Source organism: Anarrhichthys ocellatus, unplaced genomic scaffold (genome assembly GCF_004355925.1).
Source record: "Anarrhichthys ocellatus isolate YVR2014 unplaced genomic scaffold, GSC_Weel_1.0 scaffold1, whole genome shotgun sequence".
Taxonomy (NCBI): Eukaryota; Metazoa; Chordata; class Actinopteri; order Perciformes; family Anarhichadidae; genus Anarrhichthys; species Anarrhichthys ocellatus.
The window spans coordinates 15,004,509-15,013,003 of record NW_022280031.1 but is presented as its reverse complement, the minus strand read 5'-3'; the positions used below and the strand labels follow the sequence as shown (position 1 = coordinate 15,013,003).

Genomic DNA, 8,495 nt, shown 5'->3' with positions numbered 1-8,495 from the left:
GTGTGTGTGTGTGTGTGTGTGTGTGTGTGTGTGTGTGTGTGTGTGTGCCGTCCGTCAGGTCGAAGAGGCGAAGATCTGTGTTTAACAGACGATATCTGAAAAAGAGACTTAACTCGTGCCCTCGTGATTCTTTTGCATCATTTGACGGATTCATCTAAAGTGCAGAGGGGGGTGGGGGGGGGGGGGGGGGGGGAGAACAACAATATAAAAAAAGAAGCCCTTTAATGACCGAAGAAGAAACCGCTTTTTGTTCTATTATCCTTCTGTTGGTGATTAAGGTCTATGGGGAGATAATTACGCTTTAGTCTGGAGTTAATGAAACGAAAACTTCTCTTTTTCTTGTGAAAAAAGGAAGGGCAGATCTTTTGTGCTGCTATCTACAGACATCTCCCACCCTTGACAAGTCACAGAGAGAATTGGTTTTGTTTTAAGGTTGCAGCCCCCCCCCCCCCCACCCCCTCCCTCCGCTGCCTGTCAGTCTGCGGCTGATGTGAGGGATCCGTGAATGAAGCCGAAGTCAATGAGGTCTGCGTTAGGCGCACTGGAAGAAAAAAACCCACATCAAATGAAAACATCACACCAGGTCATCTGGGATATGAGCTTATTGGAATAGAACAAGAAACTCGTTCTTCCTGCTCCGCGTTGTTGGCGGCAGAGCACGTGCTCGCCACCAGGTGACCCCCCCCCGCTTCGTACGGGAGTGCTCGGATCCGAGTTCATCACACGAGCGACGCGCGCCGTCTGACTCGAAACGCCTCTTGCAGGTGTGGACCGAGCCGTAGTCTGGTGTACCCGAGCACATATCTTAACTGTCCTTGTGGAAGTTCACATCTGGTGTCCGGAGCTGTGTGTGTGTGTGTGTGTGTGTGTGTGTGACTGCCCCACGCACACACACACACTCTCCAACAGCACTCTCACATTTCATCATCTGCTCTCCAGCTCCGGGGTGCTTCGGCACAAGTTGGCCGCTCTGGATCCATCTGTTGTTATTATTTTCCACTGATAATTGGCTTGAACAATGGAATGCCTGTGTCCCCCTCGCCTTTGAAACCCTACACCCTGTTTATTTTCCAGAGGTCTCATTTTATGCTCTCTCTCTTTCTGACTCCCTTTCACCCCTCAATTCCTCCCCCTTTGCAGCCTCCCTTTTACCCAGTGCCACCTCACCCTCCTCCCCTCCTCCCCTCCTCCCAGCCCCCTGATCCGTTTCAGAGGGTTTCACACGAAAGTGACTTTTTTGACTGGCCGCGTCGGTGTGTGTCACTCAGCATCTGACGCCAGATTTCGCGGCGGGGCTCAGCTCTCGTTCTCGTGTGTTCTTTCTTATTATTTTTTTATAACTCTTGACAGGCCCGGCAGTTTTCTCCCAGGAGTTTCCCCCAACACCACACACTTCTGCATTCCTGTCCTAAATGAGCAAAAAGAAAAGCAGAGGGTGAGATAGAGAGATGAAGAGAACAAGAGGGAGGGAGGAAAGTGGGGACGTAATTGAGACACTTTAGAAAGGAAGCCATTGAATGGACCTTGGTATAAATCATTTTTTTTTTTTTTTTTCCTGCTGATTAGCTTTTATTTTTTTCCTATTACCACCAAGAGGCGAGTATGTAAAGATGAATCAAAGCATCACAAGGTGCCGTCTTTCTAATCCAGGACGTACTTTATTAATGTAGCTCAAAAAAAAATGTCCGACTTCAATTAATTAAATGTGATATTTTAAAATGTAATTAGTGTTTTAGCTGTTGTAATTAAACAGTTTCATGTGGAGGTCTTCATGCTCTGGTCACGTTCTTGTGCATTCACATTATATCAGACGGTTGGATTTTATCAGTAAGTTATTAGGAAAGTAGTTTGTAAAGTTTGTTTGAATGGAATGTGATATGTTCTTAGTGACTTGTGAAATGTGTGCAACCTTTGACGGCTTCTCTATAAACTTCTGTTGTTCTCATTAAGGACATTTTTTGAGAATTGAGGAAGAGTGTTTTTCTTCTTCCTTCCCTTTTGTTCTGCCTCGTGTGACCGCGTTGATGTTCATTTGCTCTGCCTGCTCTTGTCTAATTAAAAGAGGCCAGGACAGGTAGGGCTCTCAGCAGGCATCTGCTCTGCGCCACTTCTTCATTTGCTGAGTGTTTGTGTTTATGCAAAGGGAGGGGGGGGGCTCCTGCATATTTAATCCAGAGCAGGGCACCAGCTTTTGTTGTGTTTAGACCACATACCTCCGTTCCCTCTCAACAACTGCAGCCTCTCTCTCTCTCTCTCTCGCCCTCTCTCTCTCTCTCTCACACACTCACACACAAACACACTCAACTGCCGCGCACTACTTCAACTACTCCACATAGCTGCTACTTCCACTGGCAGCTTTCTCCTCCTCTTCAGAAGTGGATTTGAAAACACTCAGTGCTTGGAGGGAATCTGCATCAATATACTAGTTTCATGAACACGATGAAAGTCTGTTTGACTGACCGCGGGTAAGTCTGTCAAGATTTCATCGTCGTTCCCATGCTTTCTCTTTATTTATTGTTCTCCTCCTCTTCCTCCTCCTCTCGCCTTGCTTTCGTGGGACGCTGGTGCATGTTTGCGTGTGCATGTTTGGAGGTGTGTTCTTCTCTAAGTGACTGACAGAGCAGGCAGTGGGTCAGTAGGATTTACTACGAGAAGTATTTCTACGCAATACAATGTAGTGTAGTAACGTAAATTGAGGAAGTATCAATCAAGTTGTGTGTAAAGCTGACATGGTTGATGTGTCATTTGAGTATTAATTATTCAATAATTCAATATGTTTAAAATCTGCGAGTTCACTCTTTAAAATACACTGTTTTTCATTATTTTTCCGTTTCGTAATTTCTTTTTCTTTTTTGGGACAAAACAATTAATCGTGATAAAAATTGACAGATTTATTGACGATGCAGTCCAAGTTGCGTGTCTGGGGTTGTAATTTCACATCTAAAGCTTGTTCAGTCAAAGTGCCTGAATGATAAAATACACCTAAAAACATAAAAACATGTTTTCTCCGTGTCCCTAAAGGTGTACATTCCTAATTCAGAGCATATCTAGTGCCTCAACAAAGGCTCTCAACATGGCAACGGCTGAGTCGGCGGCACACGGCTAACGGCGCTAACAGCGCAAACAACGACAACAGCGTCACCGTCTGTAGCTGGTGTATGAGTGCAGTGCAGAGCGGCGGCCGTTAGCTAGCCAGTCGGACACGCTCACATGCTGGAACAAGCGCGCGCTGCCGTCACGCTATATGTCAACAAAGCAAGTAGACGCTCGGACAACAGCACACAGAGATGGAGAGTGACTTCACTCTCTGCTCAGGTAGACGTTACTCCACTATATCTTCACATGTAGAATAGTTGTTTGATGCCGTATTAATGCTCTGAATATCGTATAGAGACCCTTTAACCCTCCGAACCTCACAACCATTCGGCAGGTTTGAAAATTTAAGTAATCGCCAAAAAATACGCCTTTTTATCACAGACAGAGACTTTAAAAACAGAACTTATCATCACATTTTCAACTTTCAGACAGTCCTTGAACAAGTCACGTGTGAACGCTCCTATCGGGAAAAACAACCAAATCTAACCTGAAATAGTGATAGTTCATTAAAATCACTTAATTCTACATCAGGAACAGGATCACAGTTCATATCCTGTAAAGAAATGTAGACTTCTGTGCTCCTCAGCGAAACTGGGAAACCATGAATGACTCAGTAGAGACCAAGAGTCACGTGACCAACATTCAGAGCAACTTTGACTGAACATGCAGGCTGTTCACAAGGAGCAGAGTATAGTGTAAATATGTAAATAGTTCAGCATGTGGTATATATGCGTATTGGTGTTGGACTTGAATTGTGATGAAAATGAAGAAGAGCGCGGGAGATACGAAGAAGAAACCCAGTTGTACAACCTGATTAACGGAGAGCTGTGTTGTGTAAGTTTATAATTCACAAATGATTGGAGCTCATCGCCCTGATGTGGGTGAAGTGTGTGCATGGGTACCCTGTGTGAAATGCCCCCCCCCCCCACAGTGCAGCAGGGTTGGAGGTGATTGTAAGTGGTAACCCCACGGTGATGCGCAAGGGTATTAGTTCCTCCCTCCACTCATCGCCTCTTGTTCTCCCTTTTGTCTTTGTCTGGGGAAATGGAATCTGCAGCTTATTGATATTAATAGCGCTCAGGATCAGCGGTCGGAGAGGAGCCGGGACCCGGGACGAGAGTGGAAACCCGATACAGCCCGGCAGAATTGACGGTCCTCCTATCTGACAGGCTTGATAAAAATAGGATTGCATAATGCTCACTGCGTTTTTCGCCCTTTGTGTGTGTGTGTGTGTGTGTGCTGCACTGTACTGTACGCGATCAGGGCCGAACTTCTTTTCGACTGATTTTAATTTCACGTGCAAAGTGAGACTTTTTATTTGACTCCTGAGCCGCCCCAGCTGTGACTTCCCAGCAGACAAAAGAAGTGCAGTTTTCTTCTAGTGGGTCAATAGATTAGAATTCCTTAAAGCACAGAGACTATAGGGTGCACTGGATATCCACATGGTGGGGATTCAATGAGCTCATTTGAATAGCGTAAAGAAATGTGTGGCCCTGTTTGTTTTGGGTTAGGAGTGGAATTCCACTTCCTTGGCGTTAAGGCAGCAAAGCTCTCTGTTTGCGCTCTGCTACTTTGTTCTTAGCTCAGCAAAACGTGAGGACAGGTCCGAAGAATCAAGGGGGGGGGGGGGGGATCAGACAGGCCTGACATTCACCAGGCTGCACTGTTGCCTTTTAAGCTTATGAAGAAGAAAAGAGCCCAGAATAAGGGCTGAAGTTGGGTTTAATTGGTGGGTTTTGAGTCTGTTTGCGTGTCAGAAAGTGCTGTTGTTTACAGTCTGTGTGGGTGTTACAATACAATGCCAGGATCCTGCCAATCACATCAAAACAATTTATTTATGAGACTAAACAATGTTTTTCATTTAATCGGTCCTTCTTAATAAAAGCCCCGAAGAAGAAACGGAGGGAGGAAATAGTGTGCAGTCAGCCCTTTTTTATTTTTTTAAAGCAGATCGGATCATACAGTGAGCAGCTGTGTTTTTTTGAGAAGTGACTCACGCTTTAGATTTTTCCTGCTTTTCAAGAGCGCAGACAGCGACTTGGAAAGTCTCCCGCTCACGCCCTTAAAACAAACACCAACGCTCCTGTACTCACAGTGGATACCACTGACTGTACTCAGCCCAAAACTTCTCCTACGCCCTCTTCTGAGTCACACAATGCCCTTAATACGGATTCACCAACCTTCTTTTTGTTTAGTTTAGTTTTATTCAAACCTGCCCCGGCATGATAAATGGACACTGTCAATTTCGCCCAGGTGCTGATACTGAGCGATCGAAACAACCCCGGGACGGTGCTGTAAAGAAGCGAGAGACAACTCTGGCAGCCTCCTATTGACAGCCATTGAGTTGAGCATTAATTAATATGGTAATGACGTGTGAAGGTTCATTAACGGGCCGCCACAGAAGTAGCCGCGGATACAGTGCTAAGCGCGCTCGGTGAGTAATTAATGGAATAACTTTACTTAGTGGTAAATATTCATGGGCCCTCGTGTTTTTTTTTATTTGTCGGCGCCGTGTGAAGAGAGCACCGTCCATTAGAGGGGCTGAAGGGCCGTCCGCGCTGAATGCGGGGCCTTTTGTTGGGTTCGGGCTGCGTTTCAGTGGAGGGGGTATTAATTCATATTTTGAACATGCAATCTTACAACAAAGCCAAAGGCAGCGATAACATACCTACGACTAGAGAGCATATTGTGAAGCTGTGACCCCCCCCTCCCCCCCCACCCTCACTAATAGGGAAGTCCACTTCACAGGTTTGTGGGCAGAATAAAACGAGTCTTTGTTCGAGCTCAGTTGTAACCAGCGCAGGTCATTACCATAGCAAAAAAACCTTCTTGATTGTCCATTTCATCTGAAAATACGGTGTTTGCATGCTTTTTTTTGTCACCCCCCCCTTCCTCTCCTCACGACCACAATGGAGCATGTGGTATTTGCATAGAGAAGGGAGATATTTCTTTGGATGGTGTCATCCCCTAACGGTATCAGGCTAACGGTCGGGCCATCCGTTGCACACACGAGTCTCGCCGTGAGGTATTTCTTTGTCGGAAAAGTCACGTTTTCTCTCCGCTCTGTTAAACACCTACAAACACCCTTTCAAGGCGTCACAAGAGAACCTGGCACGATGCTCCCCGGTTCCCTTTCGTCACTTGAGATTGTTGCATTTTGATTCACATTCTCAGCCCGAGCCTCTAACCGAGCGTGCACATAACCCACCTGGGTGGGTAATTATCTCAACCAGGAGTTGTTCCATCCCCTAAAATCTCGATGTGGGAGTGTGTGATGGGCTCGGCTTTTCCCAGCCCGGGCGAAGCAGCGTGTGCTTGTTTATCCTCACCCTACGTTCTCCGCACCCCCCACCGCTCTAAATGGCAAAACATTACAGGTTTGTGCTGTTTGAAATGGAGACAATTATCTGTTTAGGCATCACAAGATGGGCATTAGGTTACAAGGAGAAAAAGGCGTACAGCTGCTATCAGGATCCCGTCGTTGCCTTTTTGTTTCTCTCCCCGATACAAATTTTCCGTCATTAAAATGATGGAACATTTATCTAAATGGATGTTATGCGTTGGGTAAACTCATTTGGCTCCCGGGGCCCTTTCAGGTGATGGGAATTAATGATGTTTAGTAGTTTTGAAACTGAAAATATCTGTCATTTGTCACCACTCGCCATTGATTTACGGTTCCATTGATGATATGTTAATTGAAGTGTAATGAATCACAATAATAGGGCAGTTGTGTGGGAATGGTCCATTTTGGATGATTGTTCAACCCTCGGTAGAGTTCAGAGCGAGCTGCATGTTGACTCGCGTTTTCAACAAGGGCATTTAACACATAATTAATGCTGGAACTGGGCAAGTTGGACCTGTGTGTGTGTGTGTGTGTGTGTTTTTAATCTTTTCTCAGTCTGCTTCAGATAAACACACGCTTGGTCACAGTTTTGACTGCCAAATATAAACGGCAAGAAAGAACAGTGGGAGTTGGGAGCTTCTTTCTTTTCTTTCATATTTGGATATGCTTTAATGCTTTTATTCAAATGCACCTGAGATATTGCCCCACAGTCACTTCTCAGTTTACCATAAAAATAAGATTTTGTTTCCTTCTCTCTCTTTTTTTTTTCCCCCCATCTTTCTTCGCCTGGGTTGAGTGCTCTGTTAGGACAGCTGTGTGCATGCAGATCAGGGCTGCCCAGGGTGGGGGGGGGGTGGGGGGTTGAGTCAGGGCAGAGCAGGTACTCTGTGCTCACCACCCACTGTCAAGCATCACGGCAAAGTTTTTGTCTTGCAAATAAACCGCCCGCTCACACGCGTTATCGTCGGCGGGTACAGTTGTAGTTAACGGACGGTTTGGAAGTTAGCAGGACGTGTCTTTGACGGGGACAGACAGCCGGCCGCGGGACGGTACGTGTGAGGGCGCCTTCTGCCCCGAAATGTTGTCTGCAGGGGGAGGCGCACTGACGTGCCCAGCAACCTCCAAACGCGAAGGGGAAGCAAACTGCAGAGGAACGCTGGGGAATTGATTTTCTCTCTCTCATGATTTCCCAGAATACCACGAGAACGTTTGTGCACGTGTTTAATCCGATTCAACACGCACACCGGTGGGCGAACTTGTTATTAGCAGCACTTAGTTTACACCCGTGCACTTTCTTGCCACGGACGTGGCTCCTCGTGGATGTGCCTGTTGACGAGCACGGTAATCATTTCATAATAATAAATAATGCTCCGTCTTGTGTCCGCAGGGCGAGGAGGCTGTTGCGCCACCGCTGGAACTGAAGATAGCTTTAAATAAAAGCAAGTCCTTGCAGAAGGTAAACACACATACACACACACACACACACACACACACACACACACACACACACACACACACACACACAAGACTCCGGTCCCTGCGTGTGCGAGTGAGTGCTGTATTGAATCGGCTTAATAATTAACTCAAAGCAGTGGGGTTGTTTTGTTTGTGTACTGTATTTGTGCAGTGTTTATGTGCGGTCTAAGAGGGCGGGCGGGGGGGTGGAGGACAGGTGCACTGACAGCTGCTGATTAGAGACCAACATGGCGAGCAAAAAAAGGGACCTCCCCCCCCCCCCCTTTAAAGGTCACAGTGGAGTTAGTTGGTTGTGTGATAAGTGGTTTGAAATCATGTTGCGCCGTTGACGAGTTCGTAGGAAATTAGGTTGCTGAATGTGGTGTTCGTACATGTCGACGTTTGTTCGGGAAAGTAACACCTTGTTTACCAAACAAGAGGAGGGAGGTCGAGCTGTCGTTGGCATCTCAGCCATTCTGGTGGATATCTGGTGCTCCTCTCACCTGTCTCCCTATCGGAGCAGCTTCTGAGGCTGGTGAGGCAGAGCAGGACTGTGTGTGTGTGTGTGTGTGTGTGTGTGTGTGTGTGTGTGTGTGTGTGT

The 8,495-nt window shown here is 46.5% G+C and overlaps 1 protein-coding gene across 8 annotated transcripts in view; it reads left to right on the top strand.

Annotated features, from left to right (window-relative positions):
- Positions 1 to 8,495, top strand: part of foxp1b (forkhead box P1b) — a 148,196-nt gene that overhangs the window by 39,704 nt on the left and 99,997 nt on the right. For 5 of the 8 annotated variants that reach the window (XM_031843583.1, XM_031843591.1, XM_031843625.1 and 2 more), the window contains one exon: positions 7,827 to 7,895. The gene's annotated coding sequence lies outside the window, so the exon portion shown is untranslated. Of the gene's footprint in view, positions 1 to 231; positions 2,466 to 4,729; positions 7,686 to 7,826; positions 7,898 to 8,495 lie in introns of those variants that run through there. The other 3 variants (XM_031843607.1, XM_031843616.1, XM_031843599.1) reach the window with 3 other exon arrangements.